This window comes from Euphorbia lathyris, chromosome 2 (assembly GCF_963576675.1).
Source record: "Euphorbia lathyris chromosome 2, ddEupLath1.1, whole genome shotgun sequence".
Lineage (NCBI taxonomy): Eukaryota > Viridiplantae > Streptophyta > Magnoliopsida > Malpighiales > Euphorbiaceae > Euphorbia > Euphorbia lathyris.
Window position 1 is genome coordinate 33,295,197 of NC_088911.1, and position 19,038 is coordinate 33,314,234.

At 38.5% G+C, this 19,038-nt stretch overlaps 1 pseudogene; it reads left to right on the top strand.

Moving 5' to 3' along the window:
- Positions 1-4,854: 4,854 nt before the first annotated feature.
- On the top strand, positions 4,855-18,316 carry LOC136216816 (uncharacterized; annotated as a pseudogene).
- The last annotated feature ends 722 nt before the right edge of the window (positions 18,317-19,038 follow it).

Below are 19,038 nucleotides of genomic sequence, written 5' to 3' on the forward strand. Positions count from 1 at the left end.
CAAATTGATTTCAGCAACTCTTTAGCATAGCTTTTGGTATGTAAAATCGAATAACAGTGGCAACTTTGAGTAATAAAACGATAGTTATAGACGACTATTTTACAGGAAATAAAATCTAAGATCTATAGTTTGGATATCACTGAAGAGATTAAAACCAATTTTGTAGCGAACAGTGGCTCGTGGCGATCAGAATAATTTTTGAAAGAGAGCTTAATAGAACAGTTGTTTGATAGAAATTGTGTTAATTTTGAATCAATAATGGCCAAAAGCTTGGTTCTGGGTAGTTTGGTCAATTGAAATCAGTGAATAGATTGTAAATATGATTTAGAAAAGGGTTGTAAACAGAAAACGTCACGAAAAATGGGGTTTTGTGTGTTTCGGTTTGTGAGTTGGAGCTTGAAGCTAAGGTTGAAGATGATAATGCCAAATTACTGAATAAGCATGATTGATAAGATTAGGAATAGTATATTAGGATTAAACTAAAGAGTTTGAATGATCGGATATCGATTATATCGACTGGAATTGAAGAATAATTATCAGAAAATATGAACTTAATTGAGCTTTTAAGCTGGAATTGAGAATTGGAAATCGAATGAGACGAACTTGAACCTGGAATTGAAGGCAGTAAACTCGAAATTGAAAGAATAAGCAATGACTTTGTTGAGTTTAATTGATTGATTGATTGTTTGTTTGTTGATTTGATTGGGGATTGGAAAAAAAAAACAAGCTCCTAATTATAACCAATTTTTACATCTATTACTCAAATTAGCTCCTGAAAATACTCAACCTTTTACCCACTACTCCATTGCAGATTTAGAGAAGCAAAAACGTGGATAAAGCTTGAAGATCATAGATGAAATAGGCCTAAAAACTAGGGGCCACGATTTTAGGTCTACTTCCATTTTTTTTCCTTCATCAATCTTTGAAAATTCATAACTGTTTCGTTATAGGTCCATTTGATACCCATGAGAGTTCTTGGAAAGCTTGCAACCTGAACTTTCAAAATTCTTCACCGGTATTCTAAAACTCCAATATTTTGAGTCTCAAATAATTCGTCAAAAATGACTGGTCATATTTGTTAAAAAAATAGCAAATTTATTCCCACATTTTTATTTCTTTTCTTTAATTCTTTTTTCTTTTTATGTTTTTTATAACTTTCACCTTATCTTAAAAAAAATAACTTTTACTATATTGACATATCAATTACTAAAATTGCATTTATAAATAATTACTATCCCCTATCAGAATTTAATAGTTATCGAATATAGAAAATTAGAATGCAGTATACTAAAATAAAATTGAAAATCGATAATAATAATACATACTATTCTTTTTTTTTCAATTCGACTCTCAACAATAATAGCACATATAGAGATCTTCAAAATTGATTTCACGACTTCTCTTAAGTCTAAACGATAAGGGTAATGTAAAAAAAAATTGTGTGGTTTGGTCAAATTGCAAACACAATCCGACAGTTTAAAAGCTTGCTACGAAGGTCTATTGTTTGTGTATTTTGCAATTAAGTGATTTTGGAGTCAATTTTTGTATCAAAAAATATTCGTAGTTTAGTTAATTTACAAAAGTAAGACCTTATATATGAGGTAATTTGCAAAGTAAGACTTCGTAGTTTCTTTGCCTCTTTTAGGGTAAATAGGTACGATAACAATTTTTGACGGAATGTCTGAGTTTGTAAACTGCATAAAACGTATGTCTTTGTTTGCAACTTTTTAAACTACGAGATTGCATTTACAAAAAGGTTCAAACCACATAATTTGTTTTACTTTATCCTAACAATAATATACTCCATCCGTTCCATATTAGATGTCTTTTTGGAGAATTGCACAGAAATTAAGAATATTAAGAAAAAGACTTTAATGTCCCTTGTTTATTGATTCCATTTTTTATTTATTATATAATAAGTCCATTATTTTAATTAATCTTCATAAACTCATGTTTTATAGCACACATAATGTGATTTAATGTGTATTGATCATCTAATATGACATGTAATATGAAACAAAAAAAACTTTATAAAGACATGTAATATGAAACGGAGGGAGTAGTGGTTAACTGTCTTGTTCTTCGCAAATTGTCTTAATAGTTTGATTTGATTCTTTTTACCTAGTAAAATATTAATTAAATTTTATATTTATTAAATTGAAATTTATATATATAAAAGTAAAGTATAAAAGCTAGACCCAGTGCCTCCAAAATACTGGAGCTGCCCCTGTATATGATAGGCGATAAATTTTCGTAAGTTTGTTTAAGACCACACAAGCTTACCTTTTAATGCAAATCTAGCTTAATTTTGAGTAATTTTATAGTGATGTGTAAAAGTTGGCTCTCGACTACTCAGATAATAACATGTATATATATGCAAAAAAAAAAAATTGAGCGAGTTCAAATTAACAATTTTTTTACGCGTCACGTGTAAACCTCCAACAGACCAATTCTATATTCACCACTAAACATAGTTAATTCATAACTAATAATATACGATCATAGTTTCGTTCTTTCGCTGCAATCTATCTAAAATATTTCTGTTGCATTCTATTAAGAATCCGAGTGAAATGCATCATAAATGAAAAGTGGGGGTTTATATTAACACTCGGTTCTCCATGTTCCGGTTTGACTAGGGTCGGCCCAGGGCCTAGGCCCGGGGTGCGCCGGTCTAAGACCCAGGCCTGGAAGGGGTCCAAAAAAAATTAGCCTTATATGTATATATGGAGGTTCTTTTTTTTTTAATATCGAGAGTGATAAAATATACAGGAGAGCCTATTTTTTTTAAAGCCCACTGATAAAAGAAAATTAAAAGATCTACCCAGCCTTTAGACTTTAATTAGTACATTTATATAGACTTTTAGATTTCTAATTCTTTCCAATTGCTCTTCCTCCTACTCATGCAACTAGAACCACAATTTCTCCCTCTTCTATTCCAACTCTTCCTTTTCGTTTCCGGCCACCAGAATTCGCGAGTCGCCTGCTTTATCAATTCGTTCGATTCGTTCAGTTTGTTCATCAATTTATTCAAACAAAAATTCCTTTCCTTTCTTTCTTGCTCATGTAGAGCACTCCGGTATTTCATTTTTTTTTTCAGATTATATATTGAGTATTTGATTTAGTTTTAATTATATTATTGCTTTCAGTTTTAGTTTTGATTGTATTTTTTTGAACCAAATTGTAATTTGTGTCCTCTATGAAAATTTAAGTCCAAAATGTGATTTTGAATAAATTGATGATGATGAACAATTTTTTTTCCAGATTATATTATTGAGTATTTGATTTAGTTTTAATTATATTATTACTTTTAGTTTTAGTTTTAATTGTATTTTTTGAATCAAATTGTAATTTGTGTTCTCTATGAAAATTTTAATTTAAAATGTGATTTTGAACGAATTGATTATGAACAAATTTTTTTTCCCAGAGTATACATGGAGTATATGATTTAGTTTTAATTATATTATTGCTTTTAGTTTTCATTGTATTTTTTGAATCAAATTGTGTCTTGTATGAAAATTTCAGTCCAAAATGTGATTTTTTTGAACATCAGAACCAGTCTGATTAAAGGAAAAAATAAGAAAAGGAAAAAATCACCATTAAATTTGTTCATTTGTTTTTTCCTTTTCTTGTCATTTGTAAAAGGGATAAAGTACCAAAATAGGCCTATGGTTTTTGAGGAAGTATCAATTTAGGCTCCACGTACAAAGTAGCACCAATATAAGGTTAACGTTTAAAAAAGAGTACCAATTTAGCCCTCCAGAACGGATTGGATACGTTATTCATATTACTCCATTAAGTTCTTATTTCTTCTTCCACGTACAATTGACAGAACTTAACGGAGTAATATCAATGATGTGTCTCATTCCGTTATCGATGTCTAAATTGGTATCCATTTTTTAAACGTTAAACCTATATTGATGCTATTTTGTACGTGGAGCCTAAATTGATACTTCCCCAAAAACCATAGGCCTATTTTAGTATCTTATCCCTCTGTAAAATAAATAATCACTATTAAATTTATTCATTCTTTGAAGGGTAATGCTATTTACCGCAATATTTTTTCCACCTACCGCACTCTTTTTGACATTTATGCCCTTTTCATAGTTTTTTCTCAAAAACCAAAACTTTTTTTTCTCTCTTTTTGAATTTTTTTTAAAATGGATTTGACCTAAATGGGCAGCGCGCACCGTTCCACCGTACGGTGGAACGAACGGCGCGTGCCATTTCCACCACGGGTGGAACGGACAGTTCATCCATTCCACCCGTGGTGGAAACGGCACGTCCCGTCCATTTAGGCTAAATTCATACGGATTCCGCCTCCGTTTCGGAGGCGGAACCCGTGATTTCGGAGTAATTTTTTTAAAAAAAACCTTACGGGAGCATTCATGAAGCCTTTACCCGCTCATGCCTTTGGCGGCATGTCGTTTTAGGTCGGGTTTTTTGAAAATCCAAAAAGTTAGAGAGGATTTAAGAGTTTTGATTTTTTTGAGTTTAAATTATGAGAAGGGTAAAATTGTCAAAAAAGTGCGGTAGGTGGAAAAAATATTGCGGTAAATAGCAGCTCACTTCTTTGAATTGATTTTGTTATTTGTTGATTCTTTGAATTGAGGTTGCTTGAATTTTTTTAATTAATTTTGTTATTTGTTTATTCTTCAACAATTACAGTAACATAATTTGGTATTTAACTTATTTTGATGCATTAATTTTGATTTAGTTTCATTCAAGTGAACTGGTTTTTTTGTATAATGGAAGTTGGCTTCAAATTTCGCCTTCCTACTTCATAAATCCAGAGTTAAAGTTTTCCAAGTGCAATAGTTCTTTTTATATTAGTTAGATATTACATTTGTTGATGAGATGTTACCTAAAAAACATTTATCTGGAAGTGAGAAAAGAAAAAGGGAAAAACGAGAAGAATAATTAGTGAAACCACAACAATGGGCTCTAGATAAGTTTATGTTTAAGAAGCCAAATTCTCATAAAAATTTGGATGAAGCATATGAAAATTTGCAGGATGAAAATCCTGAAAATGAAAATAATGAAGTCAATGATCCAATTGATCCTAAAAATGTGCCAACTGCATCTAATATTGAAAATTTAGGCATTAATAATGAAGAGCAAATGTTTCCTCATTTGGATATATATGATCCTAGAAATTGGGATGGTATAGACAACAATGTGAGAGATATTTTAGTTGAAAATGGCCCTCTCATATGCATATTATTCTAGAAAGTTGAGCAATTGTGAGATTAGTGATAGAAAGTGGTTAGTTTACTCCAAACATGTTGACAAAGTATATTGTTTTGTTGTAAATTGTTCAAATCTGTTAGTAACTGTTAGCGATATTTTCGAAATATGCTAATTTCAACCTTGTCACGTGTGGTTAGGGTGCGGGCGTGCCAGAGAAATTATTTCTCAATTATGAAAAACGGTTACGTTTGTGAAATTGTGCGCCGAAAACATGAATTCTAATCGAAGCGATTGGCGAGGGACGCAAGGATTGAAAAAGTCCCTCTTGGGTCTCTAGCGCCGTTATAGAAACTTTGCTAGATTGATTATTTTTATTTAAGCTAAGCGTATGAATTGAAGACGGAAAAATAAAGGAAATTAAAGTGCGAAATTGACGCGAGATTTTGAGAAAAATGATATTTATTGATATGAATAAGTGTTTGAATACATGTGTTCAAAGTAAGCATTAAAATGAAATGAATTACAATTGAGAAATCTCTATATTAAACATATAGGTAATCAATTGAATTGGAATAAACAAATCAATACAAAGAATTGAAATGCAATTAAAATAAAATGAAATTCAACAACAAACTCGGAGCCACAATAGCTATCTCGGATTGACGTTGAATTTTGGTGTTGGTGCGAGGTTCTTGGAGAGCTGCAGCCGGTCGGGCCCGTATGGTATATGATCTTGGCAATTTTAAACGTATGGTAGGCAAAATGGGGCAGATTTAATCTTCAACTTTGGGAATCTCGATTGGGTGCTTAAGAACTCGGAATTGGACAATTAAATAGTCTAAATTTAACTTCGGAATGTCAGGAACAAACTTCTATAAGGGATTGAAGGCTAAAACGGATGCTAAGTAGACGAAATTAGGAGTTGAAAATAACTGGACGGATCTGGAAAATTCTGGAAACAGAGTATCTAAAAGAATTTGGACTGGAAAGATCGGCTTGTAAATAGAGTTTCTGAACACGGAATTGGGAAAATAAATACACTAGATCGAACTTCAGGACGTCAGGAACAACTTTGTTGAAGGGATTGAAAGCAAGAAATGAATTTAAATGGACGAAATCAGGTTTTGAAAGTAGTTGGACGAATCTGGAAAATTAATTTGGAAACAGAGTTCTAGCTAAGAATTGAGCAAATTAAGAGCTTAGGAATGCTAAATTGAATTGAAAAAACTTGGAAAAAGGCTATTAGAACTTGGATTAAAGCTAGAGCAAGCTAAAAGAAGGAATTAAAACTAAGAACTTGAAGAACAAAAAGAAGAACTTGAAGAACTAAGAACAAAAGAACTTAAGAACTAAAAACTAAGAATTAAACATTGGAGCTTTGAGAGGGGGTTTTGTGTATTGAGTTGAGTGATTTTTTATGAAGGGGAGGGGGTCTATTTATAGTTTTTTGGAGTGGCGTTTTGGTAATTATTGAGTGGTATTTTGGTAATTATTTATCCACTAACTCACCACTACCTTGCCACATCATCAACTAACTTAACTTCCTCAACTTCCACTAACTGCTGTTGACTGCTTCCAACTGCTGCCGGGAGAGATAGTACGCCCCGCGTATGTCTGGGCACGCCTTGCGTGTTGGAGGTCTTGAGCCTTGTGCGTTTCATTGATGGTGTTTACACGTGGCGCCTCTGGTGTCACGTCCCGCGTAGGAAGGTACGTCCTGCGTAAGAGAAGGACGCCCTGCGTGTTTGTGCTTCTGATCTTGGAACACCTTGTTGATGCGCTTTACGCGTGGCGTATAGGAAGACACGCCCCGCGTAAAGGAGTCTCTGAAGCGATACGCCTTCGGATATGTGGTATATGCCTCGCGTATGGAAATACACGCCCCGCGTATTTGAGGTGAGTTTACGAATTGTTTTCTGATTTTTATTTTATTATTATTATTTCCTAGGCAAAATATAAACTATATCCTAAAATCAAAACCCAAGCATTCTATATACATAAAATAAAATTTATTTTATTTTGGGCCAACAATTGCCCCCCTCTTTTATGCATAAATGAATTAGCAAAAATAAAATTTATGTATAAAAGAAGTTTTATTAAATCTTTTCTCTTTTTAATATAATAGAAAAAAGAATGCTGCAGGATTTTTGGAATTTGAATTCCTTGGAACTCTCCATCTTAATCTGTCTACAACTCTTCTTCCTCTTTTGTTACTCTTTTTTTCTGCCATTTTCTTTCCTAAAGCTCAACAAGCATTCAGAATCAAGCTTTCAATCTTCCAAATATGGGTATGCAAACTATTTTTCTTTTCTTTCTTTTTCCTTTTGCTTTTGTGTATGTAGAATCCTATTCATTGAAAAAGCTGATAAATTGAATTGGAATTAAATATAAGAATTTTAGAGCTACCACGTGTGAATGGAATTGTATTGCTGAAATTTTGTGTCTGTCTGTCTCAGCTGCGTGTTCATATTCTGACACCATCCGCGCCGATTCTCGCTTAGGCATAACACTTGGCTTGCAGGAGGTAATTTTCAATGAACTTTGCAATTTGATGATCATGTATTTGAAGGTAGCATCCATAGGCTTTAATTTATCGTGTTTATACTTCACTTTCAGGATAGTGTCTTTACCATTAGCCCTGTTGCTGCGAATAATTCCCCTTTGCCCCCTTATCCCATGAGTAGTTCTACCGAATTGGCTCTTTATAGGAAAACTTATCAATTCCCTGCAAGTAAGAAAGGGCTGATATTCCCTCGCTGTTACATTGGATGGAATGACCTTGTAGATCGCTTAGAGCCGAGATATGCGAGTGTTTGGGACCAAGTTGGCATTAGGGATTTTGTTCGTTTGACCCGTCATGAAATTACTCCTTGTGTGAATGTACTGGAGGGGGTGCTGAATTATTGGTCGCCTGTATGTAACTCGTTGATCCTTCCATTGGGTCCTATGTCTATCACTTTACGTGATGTAGTTGCTTTGACGGGGTTGCCTATTATCGGGGAGGAAGTCCCGAGTTGTGTCGAGACAAATGCATTCCCTGAAGTGAAGGCTATCTCATCCAAAGATGTTGGGACGTATGTCCAAATGATCAGATGGAAATTGGACAAGAGAGAGTTGGATGATGAGGATCATGTGCATTTTCTATGGATGATGCTTAGCAATTATATCTTTGAGCCGTTAGGCCTTAGACCTACTGCAGAAATATTGATCATTGCCAAGGCTCTGGCTTCGGGCCGTCGTTTAGCTCTTGGCACCATGTTGTTGGCCTCAACATTCCACCGCCTAGCTCTTACTGTTGAGGATAGACCATTCATAAAACCTAGAGGTGGTTTGTGGCTGTTGCAGCTGTGGCTTTTTACCTATTTTCCTCATCTGGCCACTGCATCGTCAATGGAGACTTCGGGGCATCTTGGCGTGGACCTTTGCTACAGTTCTTTGAGTCTGGCTGTTAGTGTAGTTGTGAGGTTTCTTCGTACTTTGGTGCCATCTACTCATAACAAGCTGTTTCTTTTTTGGGAAAAGGGTAACTCGTGTCTACCGATCAAACCCTGGTTTGATCTTATATGCACCCTGCCTTTGGGCACGTCTGTTAGGCTTTTTCCAATCTATCCCGGGGCAACTCCCATTCCCTACCCTTTCTCAGCGGTGTGGGGCTAGTGATGAAGATATAGCGGCTGCGGTTCTAGACGCAGGATATGATCAGGGACCACTTCTACTTGGATCGGATCAACCTTCGTTTGATGTTTGGTGGGAGACCGTTTTTCAGCATTGTATCCCACCTGTTGGTAGGCTCTTTTGTTTTATTTTATTATTTATTATTATATATTACTTTTTTTTGTAGACTCAAGCGGTAGCTCAGGGAAGGACAACAATCCGAATTTCCTAGCGCCGAATGTGCTTGACACCAACGACAAGGGAAAAGGAAAGACAGACATGATGGATGAGGGAGAGTGGGTGGCTATTGCTGCAGGGCCTTCCGTGAGACAAAGGGAAGAAGAGGACTCCGACGAAGGCCTATACTTCGGTTTTGAGGATGAAACACTGGATCAACTGGGGGAACGTTGGAATTTGACGTCTTCGCTTGGCACCTTGTCCCTTGATGAGGACTCGACTGAGGTGGCTATGACTCCATTGCAACTTCCGGCACGAACCCATCTTCCTTCCGCATCTTCCCTGAACCGACTGGTTCTTGCACCATTGTCTCAGGTTTGTATGATCTTGCTAATCTGTTATTTATGAGCCATGCTTGAGATGAATTGTCTAGATTGATTGATTGAATTGCTGAAATATGGCAGGAATCAGCTCTTGTGCGTCCTTTGTTGGTCCCTATCGGTCTTAAAGCTGATAATCCTTTTGTCGGCTTGGATTTTTCATTTTTGAAAGGACCGTCTACTACTGCAGCTGATTCATCCTTGCCTAGTGATGACTCATTGAGTGACGCTTGTGCCAATCTTAGTAAGCTCGTCGCTTCTCCTCTTGACTCCTGGACTCCCACCCGTATTGAAAGGGCAATGACTGATTTTGATCTCATGATGGGTGCGTGTGCTCATCCTTTCAAGACTGGGTCATTGAAATCCGCTAAGAACCATGTGTTGTTTTGCTATTAGTCCTATGTTACTGAGAAAAACGTGGTAGCGGGTCTTGCAGCTCGGGTTAGATCAAACATGGCGGAGCTTGAGTCCTACAGCAAGAAATTTAATGCTTTGGTTGATGCTGAAGAAGCGGATAGGCAGCGGTTAGTCAAAATTGCAGCTGTAGAGGAGCGTCTTTTGGTATTAAAGAAGGAGGTGGCTGAAGCTCGAGCGTCTAAAGCGGAAATGGTTAGAGCCAGTTCCGGGTTTAGAGCTTGTTTCCCGCGGATGGAGGAAGAGCTGGGCCATGAGAAAGATCGATTGGCCAATCATTATGACAAGATGTTGGCATGGCACCGACAGAGCGAGCAACATAAAGAGGCTACCTCCAAACTTTGTGAATCTTGGGCGAAATACCCAAAGCCGGATTTTTGTTTGTTTCCGTGAGGTGCGTTCACAGGTTGCCCGTACTTTTCCTCTTTGTTTTGAGTTTGTACGCTCATTCTTTCGTTTATTTATTTATGTAGCACAAATGGACATTATTTGTGGCCATGGCACACTTATTCTTTTATTGATGAACAATTATAGCACTTGCGAAAACAATATACAAATGCTTTGAAAAATTGTGAATGCCCAGAAAAAGAGCGCATACGCCCTGCGTGTACCTGGATACGCCCCGCGTATTTGTGCTCCTGAACCTGAAGCGTCTTCTCGCTGATGACTACGCGTAGCGTCTTTGGTTTTACGCCGCGCGTAGTTAGGTTCCTGGAGTACATCTTCTACGCACGTCTGGTTTACGCCCTGCGTGTAGGAGGAGCGCCCTGCGTGTTTGGTATACGCTCCGCGTATAGAGATGTACGCCTCGCGTGTTGGTGCTCCTGATCCTGGAACGCCTTCTCGCTAACGCTTACGCGTGACGCCTCTGATGTTAAGTTTTGCGTAGGAAGGTACGCCCCGCGTATGAGAATGCACGCCCCGCGTGTTTGTACTCCTGATCCTAAAGTGTCTTATTGATGCGTTTTACGCGTGGCGTCTCTGATGTTAAGTTTCGCGTAGGAAGGCACGCCCCGCGTATGAGAATGCACGCCCCGCGTGTTTGTGCTCCTGATCCTAAAGCGTCTTATTGATGCGTTTTACGCGTGGCGTCTCTAGCGTACGCCGCGCGTAGTTGAGCTTCTTCTACATCTCGCGGGCTGGCTGCTCCACGCGTTATAAGCTACGCTCCGTGGTGTGCAAGACGCTCTCATTGGTTCCTACGTTAATTACGTCCCACATACTTTGAAAATATTTCTTCAAATATTTGTCGTTAATGTATCTCCTGTGTGGTTCTCCGTCCAAGCTCTTCAACCAATACGCGTTTCCGGGAAGCACCTTGTGGATTTGAAATGGTCCTTCCCAGTTGGGCGACCACTTCCCAAGCTCACGGTCCTTCGTCCCGATTGGTAGAATTAGCTTCCATACTAGCTCGCCTTCTCTGAAGCTTTTCTTTTTCACTTTCTTGTTGTACACGTCTTCCACTTTCTTCTTTTGGATCATCATGCAATCGAGCGCTTTCTGCCTTTCGTAGTCCAAATCTTCTAGTTCCATGGTCATGGCTTGCACATAGTTGTCCGGCTCCAAATCATTTTGACGCATCACTCGTAATGAGGGCATGATGACTTCTAATGGTATTACTGCATCATGACCAAACGTTAGGAAAAACGGACTTACTCCAGTCGCTCGTGTTTTAGACGTTCGCATAGCCCAAAGTGTTTCTGAGAGAATTTTGTGCCACTCCCTAGGATTTTCTTCTAGCATCTTCTCCAAGATTTGGATCAGAATCTTGTTAGACGCTTCAGCTTGACCACTCACTTGTGCATAAAATGGAGTGGAATGAATCAATTTAATCCCGTATTCTTCCACGAACTCATTCATATCTTCGCCGGTGAACATGGTTCCTTGATCCGTGGTAATGGATTCTGGAATTCCGAATCTATGAATTAGGTTCTCTTTGATGAACTGGATTACTTGTGCTTGGCCAACTTGCTTCATTGGTGCTGCTTCTACCCACTTGGAAAAGTAATCTGTGGCAACTATGATGAAACAGTGGCCTTTTGAGGAAGCTGGAAATATTTTCCCAATTAGATCGATAGCCCATCCTCTAAAAGGCCATGGTTTCACAACTGAGTGTAATTCTTCTGAGGGCACCCGTTGGACTTGGCCATACAATTGGCACTTCTTGCAACCCTTCGCATACGTGATGCAATCTCGTATGATCGTGGGCCAGAAGTACCCATGATGATTAATAAGCCACCGCATTCTCCTTCCTGACTGGTGAGCTCCGCACGTGCCTTCATGGACTTGCTTCATAACCTCCATTGCTTTTGGGAAGCCGAGGCATTTAAGTAGCATTCTATCGTAGCTCTTACGGTACAAATCACCTGACATCAGCATGTAATTTTGAGATTGAATGCTTAGTGAATATTTTACTTTTTTGGAAGGATCATTGAGGTAATCGATGAATGGTTTCCTCCAATCCTGAGATAAGTTAATATCGATGTCGAATGATTCCAACTGGATGCCTCTATCCGCCACGGAAGGATGGCCCTGCCTTCTGATGATAACGACTTTGTATGCTGTCTCTTTGGAGATTTTCATTCCAGAAGCGATTTGGGCTAACTCGTCAGCTTCCCAGTTGTCATTTCTTGGAATATGCTCCAAACTGACCTCATCAAACATTTCCAGAAGTTGAATAGCAAACGCAAAATAAGGTAGCAAAGATAAACTTGAGCATTTGTATTCTCCTGTTAGGTGCCGGATGACCAATTGTGAATCACCGAAAATCTTGACCTCTTTAGCTCCTAGGTCGATTAAGATCTCCAAGCCAATGATCAGAGCTTCATACTCAGCTTGATTGTTCGTGCATTCGAAATCCAAGTTTACCGCTTCTTTTCTCGATGTTGTCTTAATCATGGAATTTCTTCAATTATTGGTTCATTATGGAATGGCCTTCGATGAGGCACGATTGCCGTTGGCTTCAGGATGTTCTTAATCTCTTCGCCACATGATTGCTCTTTGTGATTGGCCCCAACTCGAATTGGGCCAATAGATTCCTCGTAGAGTCTGGCTTCGACCACATCGGAGTAAGTTTCGAACGGCTTCTCGTTTGCCCGAACAATTTCCACATCGTCTCCCTTCCAAAATAGAAGGAGTTGGTGCAATGATGAAGGGATGCATGAGTTGGAATGAATCCAATCTCTCCCCAAAAGCGCCTGATAGCTCACAGTCGAATTTACCACAAAGAAAGCAGCCATGGCGGTGTGAGAGCCAATAGTGAGCTCCAAAGGTAGGACACCGTAAGTCTTCGCAATTTCTCCCGTGAAAGCTGAAACCGACACTTCTGACGAGATTATATCTTCCTCCGATTTTCCTAAGGCTACGACCATCTTCATAGGCATGATGTTAACGGCTGATCCATTGTCGATGAGCACTCTAGAGATCGGTTTGCCATTTACATGAGCCTTGACGTATAGAGGTTTAATATGGTGAGTCATCCTTGGAGTGGGCTTGTCAAAGTAAACCCTCTTCATGCCCTCTTCACCCGATGCCTTCGGTACTGTGTCTTCTTGCTTCTTGTGCTCGAGTTTGGGGACTTCTTTCTTGGTGTCTTCACCTCTAAAATCCGAAGGTAAGATTAAAGAGGTAGCTGCACAATCTATCCATATGATGAAATCTCCCACCCGGATCTAGAGGTTTTTCTCTTGGTTTTTTCCTCCTCCTTTCGCGTCGTTAGAGTTGACACTGGATGATTCCTTTCGATCATTCCTCTTTTCTGCCTCTCTCTTCCTTAATTTTCTTTTCGCATTTTTGGAGAGAGGCCTTGGGAACTTCTTGTGGCTATTCAATTGCCATTGATCGATGGGCGACATGCTCGAAGGTGTCACGAAACGTGGTCGTCGTTGTTGTACGTCTTTTTTCTTTGTATTTTGTGATTGCCTTGAGCTTTCCTCCAACTTAGATGGTGTCGCTTTTGGTACCCATATCTGCCGAGACCTCAGGTCGCGATGTTGCTTTCTTTCCCCCCCCCCCCCACACTAGTGAAGTGGCATTGATCATGTTGGCTATCGGGAATGGGTCCTCATCGATCAGCATGCTTTCCTTCTTTTCCGGGAATTGGAGTATCCCACGGTTAATCCTATCCTGCATGACATTTCTAAAACCAAAACAAGCTTGAGTGTTGTGGCTCCAGTTGTCGTGATACTTACAGTAATCTCGTCCGCGTATTTCATCTTTGGATGGGATCACATGTCTAGGAGGCAATGTGATGAACTGCTCTTTTAGCAAGTAATCGAAGATCTCCTCCGTCTTTGAGACGTCGAAAGTATATTGGGTGGTTGGAACCCTTTTGACTACCTCTGGGGTTTTGGGATTTTTTAACAACACGGGACATGTTCGAGATCCGGTGTTTGTTAAGTCGGCGATGGCCACCTCATGCATTTGGACATCCCCTTGATAGCTTCCCATAGAGTTCTTCTTGCGTCGATGATCTTCCCTCATCAACTCCTCGTATTCTGAAACCTTGGCCACCAATTCATAGTAGTCGCGGAAATCGATTCCCTGAAATTTCTTCCGGTTTTCGAATTCTAGTCCACGTTGAGCAATCTTTACGAACTCGACCTCGGGAATATTGATTCGACAACGATGTCGCATCTTTTTAAATCGGTTGATAAAATTTTCAACCGGTTCCCCATGTCGTTGCGTCATTCGGGACAGCTCCGCAATGCAAACCTCGGGCTCCGTTCGATAAAATTGGTTATGGAAAAGTCTTTCCATTTGTTCCCATCCATGAATGGACCCTGATGGCAAAGTGGCATACCAAGAGAACGCTGGTCCCGTTAGTGATCCTGGGAATAGTCGCAAGCGCAACATGTCGAAGTTCATGTCCATGCTCAAACCACTGCACTGAAAGGTGAAGCGTGCCACATGCTCTACGGTGGATTGCCCTTCTTCTCCTGAAAATAAAGTGAAATCAGGGACTCTAAAATTATGAGGTAAGGGGTATAGTTGATCATACTGTCGTGGATATGGTTTTTGGAATTCGGGTCGATACACCTCCCTCACGGCTGGCCCATAAATTTCTTGGACGATGTTCTTTATGCGTTGGGCCTCTCCTACGTTGTTGGTGGGTTCCACGCGTGTGTGTGTCGTCCGTTGTGGGTGAAAGTTGCTTCCTCTCCCATTGCCCCCCGCATTACGAGCATAGCTCTCCTCGTAATGTTCGGCATGGTTACTAGGTCCAGTATGAGACCTAAACTGTTGTTGAGGCGGTGGGACTTGAACGGGTTCTGGGCTGATCCTATCACCGCGCTCATTGAACCTGAGGTTCTCTTCTCGAATTGGTGGAGGGGTATACCTCTCACCGGCGCCTGAGATCGACTTTCCTTTTCCATTGCCTATCGGTCCTTGGGATCTTGACTTTTGTGAGAAAAGTTCGGCACATTTTTCTGGGATTTTGCCGATTTCTCCGGTTAAATCGGCAATCCTCTCCTTGAGAGCCGAAACCTTGTTAGAATTGTTTATCGCCTCCCCGTTGGCTTTGAACATGGCCTCGTTGCTAGCTTGCATCGCGCTGCACATAGCCTCATGATTCTCTCTCATGGTCTGTGAAAACCCATGTAGAAATTGGCTGATTTGCTTCTCTATATTTACTATGAATGGTGTTATGTCGAATACGGGTGGGCCTTGAGGTGGTTGTTGGTTTGCACCCCCGCTATTGCTCACCGTCTCGGCCACAAAGCCTTCGGGCATTCCGGACTCATTGTTACGGTCTTGGTTTTGATTTTGACTCTCTTCGGAGTCCGATGGAATTGGATCTTTCCCGGTGTTCTTCCTAGGAGGCATCCTCCGTGAGTACTTATAGGTGAAAATGATGAAATTAAGTTAGTAATCTAGTGTTGAAAAAGAAAGAACAAGAACATAAATAAATACTTATTAATGGAATAAAAGCAAAGCATGAAAAACAAGTGGTTTAAAAACTGAATGAAAAATAAATGTGATATGGAAAAATAGTTACGGAAGAAAATAGATAAAAAACGAGTTTTAAATTTTTTGGCAAAGCTTAAATAAAGGTCCCACTGGGCGTGCCAAAAATTGTTAGCGTTAGCTAATAAATTTTGGTAAAGTAAAGTGGGATAATGAGTGTGGAAAAAATTAAGAACGTAAAAAATGAGTATAGACACAATTTTTGGTAGCTAAAAAAAACAAAGGTCCCACTGGGCGTGCCAAAAATTGTTAGCGATATTTTCGAAATATGCTAATTTCAACCTTGTCACGTGTGGTTAGGGTGCGGGCGTGCCAGAGAAATTATTTCTCAATTATGAAAAACGGTTACGTTTGTGAAATTATGCGCCGAAAACATGAATTCTAATCGAAGCGATTGGCGAGGGACGCAAGGATTGAAAAAGTCCCTCTTGGGTCTCTAGCGCCGTTATAGAAACTTTGCTAGATTGATTATTTTTATTTAAGCTAAGCGTATGAATTGAAGACGGAAAAATAAAGGAAATTAAAGTGCAAAATTGACGCGAGATTTTGAGAAAAATGATATTTATTGATATGAATAAGTGTTTGAATACATGTGTTCAAAGTAAGCATTAAAATGAAATGAATTACAATTGAGAAATCTCTATATTAAACATATAGGTAATCAATTGAATTGGAATAAACAAATCAATACAAAGAATTGAAATGCAATTAAAATAAAATGAAATTCAACAACAAACTCGGAGCCACAATAGCTATCTCGGATTGACGTTGAATTTTGGTGTTGGTGCGAGGTTCTTGGAGAGCTGCAGCCGGTCGGACCCGTACGGTATATGATCTTGGCAATTTTAAACGTATGGTAGGCAAAATGGGGCAGATTTAATCTTCAACTTTGGGAATCTCGATTGGGTGCTTAAGAACTCGGAATTGGACAATTAAATAGTCTAAATTTAACTTCGGAATGTCAGGAACAAACTTCTATAAGGGATTGAAGGCTAAAACGGATGCTAAGTAGACGAAATTATGAGTTGAAAATAACTGGACGGATCTGGAAAATTCTGGAAACAGAGTATCTAAAAGAATTTGGGCTGGAAAGATCGGCTTGTAAATAGAGTTTCTGAACACGGAATTGGGAAAATAAATACACTAGATCGAACTTCAGGACGTCAGGAACAACTTTGTTGAAGGGATTGAAAGCAAGAAATGAATTTAAGTGGATGAAATCGGGTTTTGAAAGTAGTTGGACGAATCTGGAAAATTAATTTGGAAACAGAGTTCTAGCTAAGAATTGAGCAAATTAAGAGCTTAGGAATGCTAAATTGAATTGAAAAAACTTGGAAAAAGGCTATTGGAACTTGGATTAAAGCTAGAGCAAGCTAAAAGAAGGAATTAAAACTAAGAACTTGAAGAACAAAAAGAAGAACTTGAAGAACTAAGAACAAAAGAACTTAAGAACTAAGAACTAGAGAGCAAAAACTAAGAATTAAGCATTGGAGCTTTGAGAGGGGGTTTTGTGTATTGAGTTGAGTGATTTTTTATGAAGGGGAGGAGGTCTATTTATAGTTTTTTGGAGTGGCATTTTGGTAATTATTGAGTTGTATTTTGGTAATTATTTATCCACTAACTCACCACTACCTTGCCACATCATCAACTAACTTAACTTCCTCAACTTCCACTAACTGCTGTTGACTGCTTCCAACTGCTGCCGGGAGAGATAGTACGCCCCGCGTATGTCTGGGCACGCCCTGCGTGTTGGAGGTCTTGAGCCTTGTGCGTTTCGTTGATGGTGTTTACGTGTGGCGCCTCTGGTGTCACGTCCCGCGTAGGAAGGTACGTCCTGCGTAAGAGAAGGACGCCCTGCGTGTTTGTGCTTCTGATCTTGGAACACCTTGTTGATGCGCTTTACGCGTGGCGTATAGGAAGACACGCCCCGCGTAAAGGAGTCTCTGAAGCGATACGCCTTCGGATGTGTGGTATACGCCTCGCGTATGGAAATACACTCCCCACGTATTTGAGGTGAGTTTACGAATTGTTTTCTGATTTTTATTTTATTATTATTATTTCCTAGGCAAAATATAAACTATATCCTAAAATCAAAACCCAAGCATTCTATATACATAAAATAAAATTTATTTTATTTTGGGCCAACAGTAACATAACTTTGTTAGCAAATAGGGGCTTAAATGATTGGAAACATATTAGCAAAATACTCAAACAACATGAACTTAGCGTGGAGCACATGGCTAATATGATTACTTGGAATGAATTGAGAGTAAGATTAGATAAAAATCAAACAATCGATAAACATTTACAATAAGAGATCATGAAAGAGAAAGACTGTTGGAGACAAGTTTTACATAGAATATTCAGTTATCAAATGTCTTGCTAAATATAATCTTACATTTTGAGGGTCCAATGAAAAATTATATCAAGATAACAATGGTAATTTTCTAGGATTGATTGAAATTATTGTTGAATTTGATATGATTATGCAAGACCATGCCAGACACATTGAGGATCGAAAAAATCATTTTCTATAATTCTTGATTGTACCCCTGATATAAGTCATCTAGAACAAATGACTCTTGTAATTCGATGTTTGAATATGTGCAATACCCAAATTAAAATTGAAGAGTTCTTTTTGGAGTTTTAAAAAGTGGATGATACATCAGGATTATGATTTTTTAATGAACTGCAAGATGTTTTGAAATCTTTTGTAATTAATGTTGATAACGTGAGGGGTCAAGGTTATGATAATGGTTCTAATATGAAAGGAAAAAATCAAGGTATCCAAAAACGATTTCTCGAAATAAATCCAAAAGCTTTATACATGCTCTGTGCTTGTCATAGTCTTAATCATACTCTTGGTGATATGTCACATTCTTGTGTTAGAGCTATTTCTCTTTTGTAGAGTTGGGTCACATTCTTAATCATGCTCTGTGCTTTATTCATTATTTTCGGGGTCTACAAAGAGATGAAAATTTTTACTTGATAATGTTTCTGGGTTAACTGTGAAATACTTGTCAAATACTCGTTGGGTAAGTAGAATTAACCGTGTCAAAGCTATTAGATTTCAATGTCCCCAAATAAAATTAGCTTTGTGGGAATTATATGCTTCTTGTGAAAATAATGCAAAGTCAAAGAGTGAAGCAGAAAGTTTGACTAATGCACTCTCTAGTTATGAGTTTTTGCTTAGTATGATGATTTGGTATGAAATTTTATTTGTTGTTAATGCGGTGAGCAAGAAATTGCAATCTAAGTA